We start from the raw sequence: 16,368 nt of genomic DNA on the forward strand, positions 1-16,368 counted from the left end.
ACTTCATATGCAGACTTTAAATTTTGAATGAAATTGCAAAAATGAGTTTCATAATGCGTCATTTTTGTCAAGTTCTTTTTTGTACGATTGTCTGTCTGTCTATCAATTCCAAGGACATCTCGAGAATGAAATCAGCTATTAAAATTTAGCAAGCAACCTCGGCGAAACCTGTTACAACAAGTTGTGTGGCGTACTTCTATCTTGTTACCTAGCCTATAAGAAATGAAGTGTACTTTATGTTATTAAAAATCATCTCAAAAGCCAAGTTTTGACGTTAAAAACCCAAAACACATTGAAACATTTCCGAGCAAACATTTTATTTGAGTTTAAACCATGATCTTCTTTTGGCGTCCAGTCTTCACGGGAATTATTAATAGGATTATATAATGTTATTCTAAATAAAAAATCAAATCCATATTATGTTTTGAGAAAAATTTAACATAAGGAAGTGTTGAACGATAACAGGAACCTTAATAATCTAAAATAATAGAGTTATATCAAGACATATTTAGGCTTACATGAACTGAGACCAGAAAACCCCTCCGCTTAGGTCTACTAAAGTAATTTCTTGCAATAAATATGAGATATGCCACACAACTTTTAAGCATAGTCTATAACTTATGTTCTAGGAAAAATTTGTAAATCTTCTTGAACGATTATAAGGTTTGAACAACACGATCGAGGGATTGTTTCTTTTTTCTGTTTGTAGACACCAACAGTTGTTGCCACAAATATTCCAGAATCAGTATAAAATCCAGGCCTATTGTTCTGTTTAAAACTTAATTTTTGTATTGGCTTTCCCAACATACCAGGGTGTGATCTCCAACTTTGTTCAAGAGCTATCAACGTATCTTATAAAGTTCCCTAAAAGCCTATTTTGAAAATTCCACGTTTTTGTCATAATTATATGGAAGCCAGATTTTTTATAATCATTTTTTGTCAGTATACAACTGGATCGCTGGACTATACATTTTGTTTCATTTTTATTAAAATAGATTTTCAGTCGTTATTATTATTTTTAGCGAATTATTAGTGCGAATTTAACTTGTCCAAGAGCTGAAATTGTATTCAATTTAGTTTCAAATTTTGACTTCTGAGTTTAACTGTACTTTGCTATGGATTTATATGAATTTGAGTAAAATAGAAGAAAACTATTAAATTTAACAACTACTTTTATCAGAGAGTTCCAGATACTAGATGTAATTTCCTAATCGTCAACATTGTCGAAACATGTTGGTACTTGCTGAATCAAGTAGAGTAAAGTAATCATAACTAATTGGATAGACTAGCATTGTTTTGTGTATTGACCATTTTATACTATATTTTTCACACATATTCTTTATTTTCTGTCCAAAACGTTATTTCTTAGTAGTTTGCTGTTTATCTTCTCTACTTTTCTGTGTGTAGTAAGAAAGGTTTAAACCATTTAAACTCATTAGTTTAAACCATGTTGCATAATAGGACATTCAAGAAAGCAGGTAGGTACTGTTTTTTCTGCTTTTTGGGAGAGGAATCTACTTGAGGAATTTCCTCACTTTGGGAGAAAAAGTATGTACACTGCTAAAAAAATAAACAATAATAATAAAGTAACAACAAATTAAGAAAATGCAACAATTCCAAACAAGCTCTGTTAAAAATCAAATATTTCGAAAAATTTGAAAAGAGTGATATTGGTCTGTAATTACTCACATGAGCTCGGTTCCGCGATGATAGCCGCGACGACTGACAAGTCATAGGTGAGACAGTGAGGCCGGTTATCGTTAAGTCGTGGCCCATCGGTTCCGCGGGAGCCGTGATTAGCGCCGCGTGACTGCGTGATTGTTCCACTTGCCTCGCTGAGCACGATTTTACACAGACACGTATGTCACAGTCAATAGTTTTTATTGGTCTTCAAACAGACTTGGTGGTTTTTGCTAAAATGCATGCCAGAAGTGAACCAATACAGTAAATTACAAAATTTGCGTATTTCAAAAATTATGATTGTATTACAACGTGCTATTAACATTAATGGCATAGTATTTAAAGTGGTACAATCAATTTTGGGTTCGAATAATATTATTTTATGTTAAATTTATACCCTATTAAAATAACTTCCCTGAATACACACAAAAAAACTAAAAATAAATATTAGGCCATTTTTTGTATTCAAACCTAAAATTGGAATTTTTAATGTATGTATGTGAGTATTAGCTTTAGAGGGAGACGTGTTTTTCATTTATAAGAAATGTAATTTCGTTGTTAAAAATAACATTTAAAAAGTGTAATTTTCCTTAATTATATTTAATATAATTTTGACTAGTTAGTTAGTCATAAGTGAGTAAACAACCTATCAATGCCTATCTTTAATACTACTGTAAAAAGTGAATATTTTCATCTCCAACAGTTTTTATTTGGGTGTAATTACAAAATTGCCTAATTTGCCTATTTAAAACGGCTGCAATTTCAAGTGGAGTGATAAGAGATTTTTTCACTTTTTTGTCTTCTTAATGGGACATGAATTTAATTGAAAATAATATATATATATATATATAATGTGTGTGTGTGTATATTCAAACAAAAATGTATTGCACCATCAACTCTATTATGCAAGTATCTAAATACGAAGTTTTACGTTAACAATAATTGCTTTCCTCGCATGCAAAGATTGTTTAGAAGAAATCTTAATCTTTAAAACAATATGTTGAATAGAAAGTAGTGAATTGTTCTTCAATATTCTAACCTCATCATAGGCTCAAGATATGGCTTTTGTTATTGCCAAGAATTGTAGTAACTAATACAATGACTGACTAGCGTTGCCAAGTTGTGTTCATGTGTGAATCATCATATTGGAGAGCGATATTGTTCGTGGAGTTTGTTTGTACAAATAGTTTATTTTTGAAAACACCCAGGAAGAGGGAAGTAGGATGGCATTAGTGGGAATAGAAAATTTCCAAAGTTTATATTGTATTTTATATTGAAAGATAGACCCTCGTATGTGAGTGAAATATAAATTTGAAATTTTACTAAATAGAGATGAACCAAATTTAATAATTTCCATAATTTAACAAGACTTCACTATTTAGTGCATCCGTCTAACGAAATTTCCCTCCCAATAAATGGGTCTTGCACTAGTTTTCAGGTATAAAAGTGTTAACTCTCTTAGTTAATACTATAGTGCCACATAATTCTCACCTAATTTACGAGCTATTATCAGTAATTTCTACTATACTTCTATTTAGCAAACAAAACCTGGAAATGAATGAGTAAAACGTTTTTGTTTAACGTGTATTTAAACATGTATAATTTATATTTTTCTTTGATGATCTGACATCAAACTGATTAACTCATTTATTTTAAACCATTAATTATATTAATTGACTTGTAAGAGCAGGTGTAGCCCCTAGTGGACTTCCCACGGCCAACCCGTTCCACTACCGACATCAAAGTCACCTCACAGAATAACTTCCGATGACCTTTATGTCCAGGTGGGGATATTTAACTGCTATTTGTATTTCCTTTTAAAACGGTTGGAAGGGCCATTGTTAAAGAGAAAGGACTGTTGTTTTATTTATCAAGGTTTCTTATTACCATCAATTTCACAACACACGTGTTTGAAAACAGAATTTATAAAAGGTAGGCTTACACAAAAACATGAATTAAATAAAATTAACAATTATTATATAGATATTTGTATTATTAGGTGATATCATTCATTATGAAAAAAAATCGCAATAATCATACATTTGTTCAGAATAACGATGAAAAGCATCCAATATTTATACAGCAAAAGTAAAAGTAAATTATATATATCAGTAATAAATCGATTAGATCAAAATATAGCAGGTACACAAATTAGAGAAGAGTTAAAATTTACCCTCACACACTCACTGTCACGAAAGCTTTTTGTACTTTTCAAACTATCTGATGAAATATATGTAGGCTATGATCATATTACATTTACATTACTGTATAAGCAATTCGAGAAAGTAAGGACATCCAAGACATGTCATAATATACAATAAATACATTTTCGTACATTTCACCACCAACTTAGGCTACTACAGGAAATAAACTTTTAATACATACATCTTTCTTACACAATAAAACATATTGAAAGTGTACAGATTTATAACGTATTTTCATAATAGCCAATCAAGTGGCTGTTATGAAAACGACAAATGTTGTTTAATAGTTAATATGCATTTTTAAATCACCGTATTGGTCTGTTATTAATTTTTCAAATACGAATGTTGAAAAAAACTCATTTTTAGCCAATCATCTCATGAATGTTAATTTGCCCAAAAATATTTTGATTGCTAAAGTATAATCTATGATTGCACCATATTCCGTAAGTAATCTATCAACACATTACAAAAGACCAGTTAACGCAATGTACTATACTTCTTAAAATAATTATCTATGATTACATGCAATTAAACCTTGTGGATAGTAAAAATGCTTGTAAATGATGAAATAAAATATTACAGCGTTGAACTTTTTGATAATATATTGAAGGTATATTTCAAGGAAAACATATAACGGTGTTGACTCATACACCAGAAACGGTTCGGTATGCATTACGGTTCAGATACTAACGGTTGATCTAGTTACAATGTAACATTTTTGAACAGTTATAGATCCACCAGACACAGGTAGGTGAACAAAACGGTGAACAATGGTCCAAATCGTGCGAGTGCCTGTGGTAGGTGACTAATGTTGATTCAAGCAGAGGTTTCAAAAGGAGATGTCAGCCTGGGTGAAGCCACCAGTTGACGAACACTTGTTCACACACGAACATCTGGTGTTTGGTTTTGTGTTGCCTCCTCTCTGGATCTGCTATTAGTTAATTTTCTTCTCTGATTCTACACGTATCACATCACAATACCCAATCTTCACTTAGGAAACGCTTTAGTAGGTAACATTTAAAAATTGTTTTAAGGAAATAAATGTGTTAAGAAGAATTTGTTTAAAATTTGGCTGTTTTGAAAAACCAATACTAATTACAGAACCAACCGAAGGCTTAACGTAGGATTGAGTTTTAACACATTTAATAACGCAACGATTTTTGATACGATAAATAGCTTAGACCAGGCGTAAGCTATGGTGAGAAAGGGTTGATTAAATGCTAATGTTGAGTTCAGCTCCACCTTCCGTTTAGTGCAGCGTCTCAAATCTGACACTTATGCAGATTGACTTCCGGATATCTCTGGTACACGTATGTCTGAAGAGATCCATAAAAGTTGGTGAAGAAGACGGATGCCTTGCACCGTTTAGGTATAAGAGACACCTATACCACAACTCAAAGGATCTCAGTAAGGAGGCTCAGAAGCTATCCAATGTCCAGAAGCGTCCGGTGCCTTAGAGGTTCTGCAACAAAAGTCGACTTCCTGCTCAAGTATATCTCTACTAAAGCATAAATAATGTATCCATGCTTAACACTGCCAATGCATAATAAACTTTCCCACTTTCTGCCTAGGCATAATTGTTCAGTCCAGGGATAATCTCTCTCAGGGTTATTGCTTGCAGTGCATAGCTCTGCTTAGACCCTAGTCTACTCAAGAATACAATCCAACCAATGCATAAAAATTTGCTCGAACAAACCTTCCGAAGCATAATCCCGCCGAGACATAACTTGCCCAGTATAACCTTATCCTAACATATCACTGACCATGGTAAACTCTGTCAGACATAGCTTTGTCCAGCCTAACTCACCCAGGGAATAACTCTACTTAGGCATTACTTGCGCAGGCATATTCCATTCACAAAACTGTTTTAGTATAACACTTATCATACATATCCTATACCTACTAAAGCATATTCAGTTATTACTTCGGTTCCGTTTACTTTTTAGGTTCATGTTTTACAATTTTCATGGAGAATTTACTGTTTTATTTGACCCACTCAAATTACCTAATCATTACCTTAAGTTTCTTTCCTTAACGTATCGTCTAGGAAAAAACTATCTTTCTCTACACTCAGCGGTAAAAATTCGTTATTAAACGTTAAAAAGTTCAAATACATTTCAGTTTTGATTAACCGAAGTTTTGGTGTTGATAAGCACAACAGATTGTTTGTGCTTTATTTAAATAAATACTTAACGATCGAATGGTAGAGTGCACAAAAAAACAAAGCACAATGTGTTCACAATGGAGTATCGTGGATCTGCAGGCGCACTCCCAGCTGAACTAACGATTTGGATTTAAAAAATACTTTTATATTATACCGCTTAACTAAAATATATTAACTAAATTACCAAGGTCCCTTCAATTTAAGGTAAACTAGATTCTAGTGTACATGGAATACTTTGCTTTATTTTTGCTATTGTTATTTGCTGTTGTGTTGAATGTCGGCAATACACATGTTTAATAACGTTCCTTTGCAGCAGGTATATGAACATAGAAAATCGGCAGAATATAGGCTAAACGCAAACCAAACAATACACAATTTTATAAGCGCGTTGCATATTTTGAGAATAGTTAGTTATAAAATTATTGCTTGAAATAGAAAATGTGACAAATTTTCAGTTTAAATGGACACTGAACTTTTAAATTCGTACTTTTATTTACTGTGTGTTTAGAAATCGCTCCCAAATCATTAATAGTATTTCTAACTGTTCTCAAACCACAACTCAACAAACATACTACAAATAACATAGTTTGTGTTAATACTAATATAGATAATAATGCTAATATCAATTATAACACTAACTGTATGGTTTTTGAATCCCAGTATTTTCATCCAGCGGCCTATAATAAACTCTTCAGCGAAAGTGCTTTAACACCAGGAATTGTTTTGGATCATTTAGATGTTTAAATGGAGAGGCTGTTGAATAGAGTATCAGGCAAACTTGCGATGGGAAGTGTTCACTTCCTGCCTCTCGCTCTAGTATTGGTGGACGTCCCTGCCTTGGTCCAACTCGCATTTTAATCTATAATACAGGGCGATCTCAAGAATATAGAGTTGCAGAGTAAACAATTCAAGCTCCCTGATGGCATCTTTGGATGACTCTCTGAAGCTCAATTTTGAAAACAGTTCCTTTGTGCTCTAAGTATTCTTTGAAGTCTGCATTTAGAAAAAGAAGCACAAGATTTTGATATATCGGACCAAAATAGTCCATTCTTATTATATGCGTCTGTGGAATCATATTAAGCAAGTTTTCGCCAGACCATAAGTGTGAGACGGTAAGCTTTGATGAGACGCTTTTTTATGAAAGGTCCATTGCTGATTTAGAGATACCTTCTCGTGCAATATCACCCTTTCGCGCATCATCATACGCAGCTCTCCCAAACGGATCCTTGCTTTGGGCCTTCATGGGCACGAACCTCTTGTGCTCTTAGACTATGATATCGAGGTCAAACGCTCATAAAATAGGTTCAGATATGAGGGTTAAACTCATAAACTGAGTAAGGACTGCTGTAAGCGTTAATGTATCAAAGTATGTGAAACCTTTTATTTTGTGTAGCAACCCAAATAACTGTATTTTTAAATTTTTTGAACTTTGGAATTAATTTTGAATCAATAAATAAATCTTTAAATTGTTTTTTTAAGTAAGGAATCGGAGGTTGGCAAGTATAAACAAGACCCACTCAGTATTGTGCCTTTTTCGCGTGCCTTAAGTACGATAAACTTGAGCTTTGCGATCGCTTATGATATATAAGGTTTCAACACAATAAAAAAAAACTCTTAAAAATGAGAACAAATAGTTTTTTCCCCGGATTAGTTCCTTCAGTAAGATTTTCATAATGGCTCGTGAAAAACAAAGTAAGATTGAATAATTTCAACTCAATTACTAAATATTTAACCCTTTTATCATAAAAATCAAAATTTATGCGTGAATAATTTTGTAGCTATAATATTTTGCAAAATGTTATGTTTTTGATAACGGTTATTCCTAACTTGTAAGTAATTAGTTGACTTTTCTGTTGAGTCTAGTTTGCTAAGCCATTCGGTGAAGTGCCTTCCTATGTCCATTGCAGGGGCCCCACATGGTCAAGGAGAGGGTGGGTTGTCGTTCCCCAACGTACAAGATTATCCCATTGCCCTGCTCAAAGGCGATTACCATCTACCCTGGATAAATAATTTACGTCTCTGACGGAACCGGAAATCCAGCCGGCCATTTTGTCGTAATGGGCCCACGTGCGCGGCGGGGACCGTTGGAAGAAAGAAAGAAGAAGGCAGGTGCGTCGGTGAGTGATACTGTATTCAGGGCCTATAAATACTGAGCTAGGTTATGTATTAACCGGAGAACTTCCGGTCTGTTACTTCGCGTCCTTCGACGACTTCCGGTTCTCAGTCACTCAGCTGGCCGTTGGCCTACTTCTTCGAGATGCTGTCAGGTATCAAAATCATAGTTAAAAGACACCAGGGCGTGTGTTCCTTCATCTAAAAGATCATACGAAAAAGATTCGGAAACAATATAGGCTGAAGAAGTTTTGAAAATGAAGAGAAAACTAAATACTCCAACTCGTTACCTTTCTTTATTGGAGCAAATTGTGATCTTTGCAATTAATTCTACGTAAAGGATACCTTGAACAGAATTTAGCCACGGAATTAACCTATTTTTAACAAAAGGCCTATTTATCTTGTAAGCCACTCAACTCTCTTTTGGGAGATCTAATCACATAGAATTTGTGCCTGTATGTACCCTATGCATGTATTATTAAAATATTAAGCAAAATTGATACTTTATTATTCCTAAAATAAGATGTTAAAACCAATGTAGAATACAAGGTAACAGTGAAAATTCCACAAATGATTAGTGAGCAAAAATTTAATAATGGAGAAATTACAGCCAATTAAAATGTTCACTGGATTGTATTCAGTTTTGTAAACTCCCACAGTCGGACGAAGAAAATAACCACCAAACAAGGTTAAAAACAAAATGTGGAAACAATAACAAAGGGGGTGGTGGGGGCGGGCTGATCTTGAAGTAGAATTGCCAGGGTTGCTAGTCATTAAATCTAATGAGGGGGTCATCGGCATGAATCTCGCCCTAGAGGAGGGACACGCAGGTCATCCACCCTTGGGGCGGCAGTTGGTCGAGCTTCTGGCTGACGACGAGTAGGGTCACATCAGATAGCCAACACTGGCAGCTCATCGACCTCCCTTTACATCTACCGGCCCTTCCCATCAATATTAATGACCGGAATGTCCGAATGATTAATTATTATGGGTAATAGGTAAGCTTTCAATTAGGCGTTGTAGGCTTACCGTGATAATGACTTAAGCTCTCCTCGTGAGCCTAACTGGACAGGTGGTCTCAGGATAGAAATGTCATATAGAGTACAACAGGTTTATCTGTGACGTCGTATCCCATGCTTGAGGTGATTAAAAACACACAAAAATAGGACACATCAAATAGGAATTAAATAGAAGTGTGGAATTTGGTTTGGTCAAAGTTTTGGTTAAAAGAATATTAGTTACAATATTTTAAGATAACTGAAGAAAAGGAAAAAATTTTTTTTTAAGTATTCTATAACGAATTATAATCCTTCTTTAAATCAGACCCACAGAAAGACAGCAGAAATATAAGTATGAAATATGAATAGAAAGAATGATTTGATGAAATTATCCTAAACATGTCATCACAACGTAATGATTGTATTTTATTAAGTATTTTTCTTATATCGCATTGTAATTCTAAACTAATGATTCATATGTAAAAATACTAAAAAAGGTACACATTTATCTTCAGCTGTTGTAGTTGAATGCGGTCTCAACATTTCCCAAATTGACTATTTTAAGTGCCTATATTCCTCTTGGAGTGATACATTATTTTTTTCAGGTTTTAAGTTTAGACATATACAAGAGCTTCGAAAAAATAATAAATATCAACCAAACTCCGATGCTATCATAAGTTGCAAACTAAAAATTATCATATATCATTCAATTTGCTATACCAACAAATATATAAAACGTGGTGATATAATAGTTAGAAAATAAGTAAAAAAATAATACAGTACATGTACAACTCTAATATGCTACTACTATAAAAATACTAAATTATTTATATTTAAAGCAATAATCAATTTAAATACTATTTGAATAAATAACAATAAAATTACAACTAAATAAGATTATTAAAATTTCAGAAATTATAACAGTAGAGAAATAGACCTGTAATCACAAAATGCAATTTTCTTCCATTATCATAATTACCTTATCCCCGTTACATCGCGTCAGAGGCCTTTGCACCTCAATCAACGCTTATTTCGCAATCAAGGGCATCTCACCCCGTAACATCTGCCCCGGCGGGGTGAGGGGCGGCCGCTACCCTTCTGTCGGTCAGATGTCATCAACCTCACCTGTCCGCGCGCTGATATCAGACTTCCTAACACCATCAGAGCATGAGCTCGGGACATCACTGTCACAGACAGTCTAGCACTTCCTCCGCCTTTTGCTGGGGCCTGAGGTTTGAATGGATTTATCATGTAAATTAGTTGGGATGGTAGCATATCTTCTAAAAGATGAGCATAAGCTTGTTTTACATACGATGGAGAATATCCCTCGGACTGGCAATCGTCAGTTTGGAGCGATAAAAGCATATTGCTCTTGAGTCGACCACCTATTTAAACGATCAAAAGGCGTATTAAAAAATGCACCCGGCTGTTCCTCTAGTAATAATACTTCTTCAATTTACATAGTTTTTACAAAAAATATGTAAGGGTTCAAATATTTTTTATTGAAAGTTTGTATAGTGCTATTCCCTATACAGGGTGTCCAAAAAATCCCGGGTCGGTTAAATATTTTTCAAAATATTTAAAATAGAGCTACAAAACCTTACACAAAGTTACTGGACATAAAAAATCTATTTTATCACATATTCAGTGATCCGCTACTTCCTCAGGGGGGCGGCCCGTTAGGAGTCAGAAGAAAATCTTAAATGTAAGCATAGGTTGATATGCATATCAAATAAAAGGTCTTTATTAGTAGAGTACAGAGCCGCAAACCCGACCTCAAACGGATAACCGAGTCAAAAATGACAGCCGTTCAAAGTTGTGTAATTTTTTACATTAACCTAAGTTGCAAACTCTAGCCATCTTTGATCGGCTGTAATTTTTGACTCGGTTATCCGTTTGAGATCAGGTTTACGGCCCTGCACTCTACTAATAAAGACCTTTTATTTAATATGCATATCAACCTATGCTTACATTTAAGATTTTCTTCTGACTCCTAGCGGGCCGCCCCCCCTGAGGAAGTAGCGGATCACTGAATATGTGATAAAATGTCCAGTAACTTTGTGTAAGGTTTTGTAGCTCTATTTTAAATATTTTGAAAAATATTTAACCGACCCGGGACTTTTTGGACACCCTGTATAATGAGTGCAAATGTCGCAATATAGAAGACATTAGTTGAAACAAAATAAAGTAGGCGCTGTTCTAGCTTATTAATTTTTGTTTGCTGAGTATTGAAACTGGTATGGTTAATTAAAATATCCATTTCACGCCTAGTTACTACTACGAACGTTTTGATAAAAAAAAACTTTATTCTAATTAATTGTTTGCTTTTTACAGTGCTACAGCAATTCATTCTTTCCATGGTTTTGACCATTTTGAATTTTTTACGCAAAGGCTCTGTTTAACGAAACAAACGAAGATATATTTTTGAATTCATAGATGAATTTAATAAAAATAAATATTCATATTTATTTTGTTTTTAATATGTATAAAAATTTTAAATTAAGTAGATCTCATTTGGAAACAATAGTAGGTACATGTTCTTTGAAATTTAGCCTTCATTTAGGCTATTTTTGTGTATGGCTTGATATGGAGTAAAATCTTTAAAAATGAAAAAAGATACACATTTTCAGAAATATAGTTAAACAATACATTAATAAACACTGCAGGTATTAATCTTGTAAGCTATACCTATAGGGGGTGAAATCAAATAGATCACGGCCATAAGGCCAGAAGGCAACATATTTCATCCATGAAGCTGCACGTATCGTATGGTTCGCCTAGCGGCACTAACACCTTTAACCGCTCTCGGAAAATTCGTTACCAAATATTGTCGAATAATTAATTATTGTGGTTGGAGGCCATCTGACACTAGGGGTGGGTCAAGGAGGGGAAAGGGGGGACCTGGGGGCACGTGCACCTTGTCAACCAGTTGGTTCCTCTTCCCAGGTGAGGGGACGTTATCGTGTCCACCCTTACCGGTGTACCCATCTATACATCCAACCAGACTGGTTTGGTTGGATTCTAGGTCACATCGACTAAATTATCTGAGCTGAATAATCATTTAATACGGAACAATTGATGTTACCAGAAACTGGAAGCAACTTAGACTTAATCAATGAAACACATTTACTACCTCTTCACTCATTTACCTTCCAGAACTACAGCCACATACATGGGATAGGGTGTGCAGAGATAAAGGATGCTAGCAAAGGAGTTATAAATACGCAGCCTTGATGCAGTGATATTGAATAGAGATCGAGATGGAAAATATGTATTTTAAGGGCATAAGATAGGATTTTAAGGGCAGGTTGCAATGACATTAAAGGTTATTTGAGATACTCAGGCGTTTAAAAGAATGCCTGTTGAAGAAAAAGTAATAATGTCTGATGAGTTACTCTATTTCAGAAACGGTAAAGATATATTTAAGAGCAAGATTTATAGTTAAAGTAAGGAAACCGTTAGCTGGTCCTGGTAGCTCAGTGGTTAGCGACTCGGCATATTCCAGGGAACTGGGTTCGAATCCCAGTTTGAGCATTGCAGTTTTGCTCCCTAAACTATAGTCATCTGAACCTATCCTGAAGTAATGTCAGACCAGATACTTAGTTCGAAAAAAAGTATATAGTTCTAAAAAACAAATCACATTTTAACTGGTTGAAAATATTATTTGTGGGCACAGAGATGTATAAAGAATGAGGTTTGGGAGCCGAGAACACCACATGTACTGTATAAGCGGCAAACCCACTTTTTTGGCACTCGATTTTTGGAAATTTCGAAGAAAAATATAAATTGTAAAAGAGCATCGATATATAAGAATGTATAATTTTGTTCTTAAACCTTATATTTTAACTTATAAACTCCTAATCTATCGTTGGTCATCTAGATAATACTAACACTCGTATCAATGTTGACCAGAGGTAAAAATACTGGAAGTTAAAATTTTAGCCAAATATTCTTACTCGTTTGCTGATGATAATTATACTTTTATTTAGCTGTCTAATGGTTAATAAATTAAAAATATGTCCATAAAAAAAAACTTAACCGTTTTTTATTTTTACTTTTTTGACACCCACAATTTTAATTTATCTACGCGTATCATTGACGATAGACTGGTTTGCGTGACTATACAATTTTACTCCAGATCCTTTAATTAATGGTCCTGTTAAAACCAATCAGCTGTTGCAAATATATTAAGTTCTGAGCAGGTCCTCCTCCTCTTGTTTCGGTCAAATAAAACCTTGAGCTTCACCGTAGTGTAGTGGCAGCCTAAGGCTGTTGCTCTCTAACCGATAAGTCACGGGTTAAATTACCAAATCAAATCAAATCAAATATAAGTTTATTTCCAAATTCAACAATAAGTTTGTACACATATAAGTATGAAAATAGACAGCACATAGAACGTGTCTGTGCGTGCTGCCCAGCCCAATCTAGACGTGCACAAAAAAAAATGATAAAAAAACAAATACTGTATATAAAATGAAATAATAAAAGCATCTTGACATTACAGATATATACATATATACACACACATATATACACACATATACACAAATATATATACATACATACACATACATATTTGCATATACAAATATTAAAATTAAAAAAAAAAGAATAGAATTAAAGTACGACTTATGTTTGTACAAGAAAAAATAAACTACTATATTAATCATAAATTGAATAAAATACTTATCAATAAATATAGCAAGCGTTTAAATAAAACATCTTAATTTTTTAAAACATAATTAATAAATTATAAAGTTTCGAGAAACAGGTGTAGCGTAGACGTTTGTTGTGATTGGAAGTAGTTAACTATAGTTGTAGTGTTTAGAAGCGGTAATGATTAGTAACGGTAAGTGGGGGTGAGGAGAAATTCAGCATTATCTGGGCCGATCATCCGAAGCCAGGCAGTAACCAGCCGCTTGAAGCCACTGACAGGCTCGTCCTGCAGGTCCCTTATCACAGAGGGCAATTGTCTGTAGAGCGTGTTGGCGACCGTAGTAGGCATTCGTAAGGTTAATAGACAGTTTAATGACAGGGACCTGCAACCCCACACTCACAGCGTTCCTGGTCGGGTAACCGTGAGCAATAGGGGTGAGGACGACATCTTTATGAGAGTAGGTGTAGACCAGTACATTCCTAATAAATAATTGCCTAATTGTAAAAAATATCATTTTCCCTAAATAACAAGGTTGATGAATAATGCCTTTGTTTATTAAGCGCTGCCTTAATTATAGATTTTTGAATAACGTTTAGTGGTTCCAATATGGTCCTGTAAGCCCCTCCCCAAGCGATAATACCATACTGTAAAACCGATTGTACATACGAGTAATAAACTGTGTTTTTTATCTCATTATAATTTAGAATTTGGCCTAATTGATAAAATATGTAAATAAATTTTCTTAATTTAGACTTTATACTATTAATGTGAGGCTCCCATCTGAGTTTTGAATCAATTATTACACCTAGATACTTATACTGGTCCACCCTCTCAATCAGCTGGCAATTGCAGGTATTATTATACAAGTCTCCGCATGAGTGCAATAACAGCCGTAAATCAGCAGGTGGCTCGCTCGCGGTGCGTAATGCAATAGGCAAGCATTTAGTTTTACCAACATTCATCGATAAAATATTATCACAAAACCATGTATATAATAAATTTAATTCTCGAGAAGCGGTGTCGTATACATCATGCCAAGTTTTACCATTGAAAATTACAACCGTATCATCAGCGAACAAGAGAAGCTTTCCCGTAATATTCAATTTATCTAAGTTATTTATATAAATTAGGAATAACAACGGACCCAGCGTACTTCCTTGAACCACGCCGTACTTTACTTCCAGTGGTTCACTACTAATATTATCAATACTAACAATTTGATTTCGACCACTCAAATAACTTTTAAACCAATTTAAGGTCACTCCCCGGACTCCAATACATTCCAATTTATTAAACAACAAATTTCTATCTATGGAATCAAAAGCTTTGGCTAAATCAATAAAAACAAGTAATGATTTATAATTTTCCTTTAAATATTCGGTTATAATTTTATTAATATCAAAGAGTGCGTCAGAAGTATTTTTACCTGGCCTAAATCCAAACTGCGATACTGATAAAAGATTATGTTTTTCAAGATAATTCTGAAACTGATATTTTACGCACTTCTCCAGTAATTTACCAAGCACACTAAGTAACGAGATCGGTCTGTAATTATTCATATCTGATTTGTCATTAGATTTATACAAGGGAATTACTTTGGCTATTTTCAATTTTTCTGGAAAAACTCCCGAAGCAATGCTAAGATTAATCAAATGTTTTAGTGGTGAAAAGAAGGTACTTTAAATTATTTTTTAAAATCGATGTTGGTAAACCATCGAACCCGGGAGCCGAGCCACCGCGCATCTCGGCAACGCATCTCTCCACCTGGCTGTCGGTGACCGGGTTCAGCTGGAAGACATGACCGGCCTTGTATGAGGCATCATCCACCAGGGGCGGGCCGACCGACTGCGGCAACTCCTTTGCAAGACATGAACCTACGTTTGAAAAGAAAACATTAAATGAGTTTGCCACAGTCTTAATGTCACCACCCCCCTGATCCGAAGCCTGAAGAAAGTTTCGTATAGGGAATGTACTTTTAGATCCTGATCCACCGCTTATTTCATTAATAACTTTCCAAAATCGTTTTGGATTGTTTGACGAATTTATAATTTGATCTCTATAGTAAGCTGTTTTTGTGTTTTTTATATCTTTTGCCAATTTGTTTCTAAAAGTTTTAAAATAATTTTTAAGAGTATCATTAAACGGTTGTCTTTTTAAAATTTTACTAATTTTGTCTCGTTTTCTAATTGATTGGATTAAATCTACAGTTATCCATGGTTTAAGCTTCTTATTTCGAGTACTAGACTTTTTCGGTTTAAGTGATAAATTTTTTAAGATTTTCGAAGTGACTGTATAAATAGGTCACACAGCAAACGTTCACATCTTCCTGCCGCAGAACATGGTCCCATGACTGCTCCCCCAACAGTTTCCTGTAGTAGTGTCTGGTCCAGATAAGTGTCTGTGTCACTGTTAATACGGGAGCGGGGGGGTTTACACTCAACCCCGGCCAGCTCACCGCGTAGTGGTCAGTCAAGTCAGTAGTTAAAACGCCTGCAGTTACAGCCGTACAGTCAGAGTGTTTTATAAAAATATGATCAATACAAGTTATAGATT

This window comes from Homalodisca vitripennis, chromosome 6 (assembly GCF_021130785.1).
Source record: "Homalodisca vitripennis isolate AUS2020 chromosome 6, UT_GWSS_2.1, whole genome shotgun sequence".
Taxonomy (NCBI): domain Eukaryota; kingdom Metazoa; phylum Arthropoda; class Insecta; order Hemiptera; family Cicadellidae; genus Homalodisca; species Homalodisca vitripennis.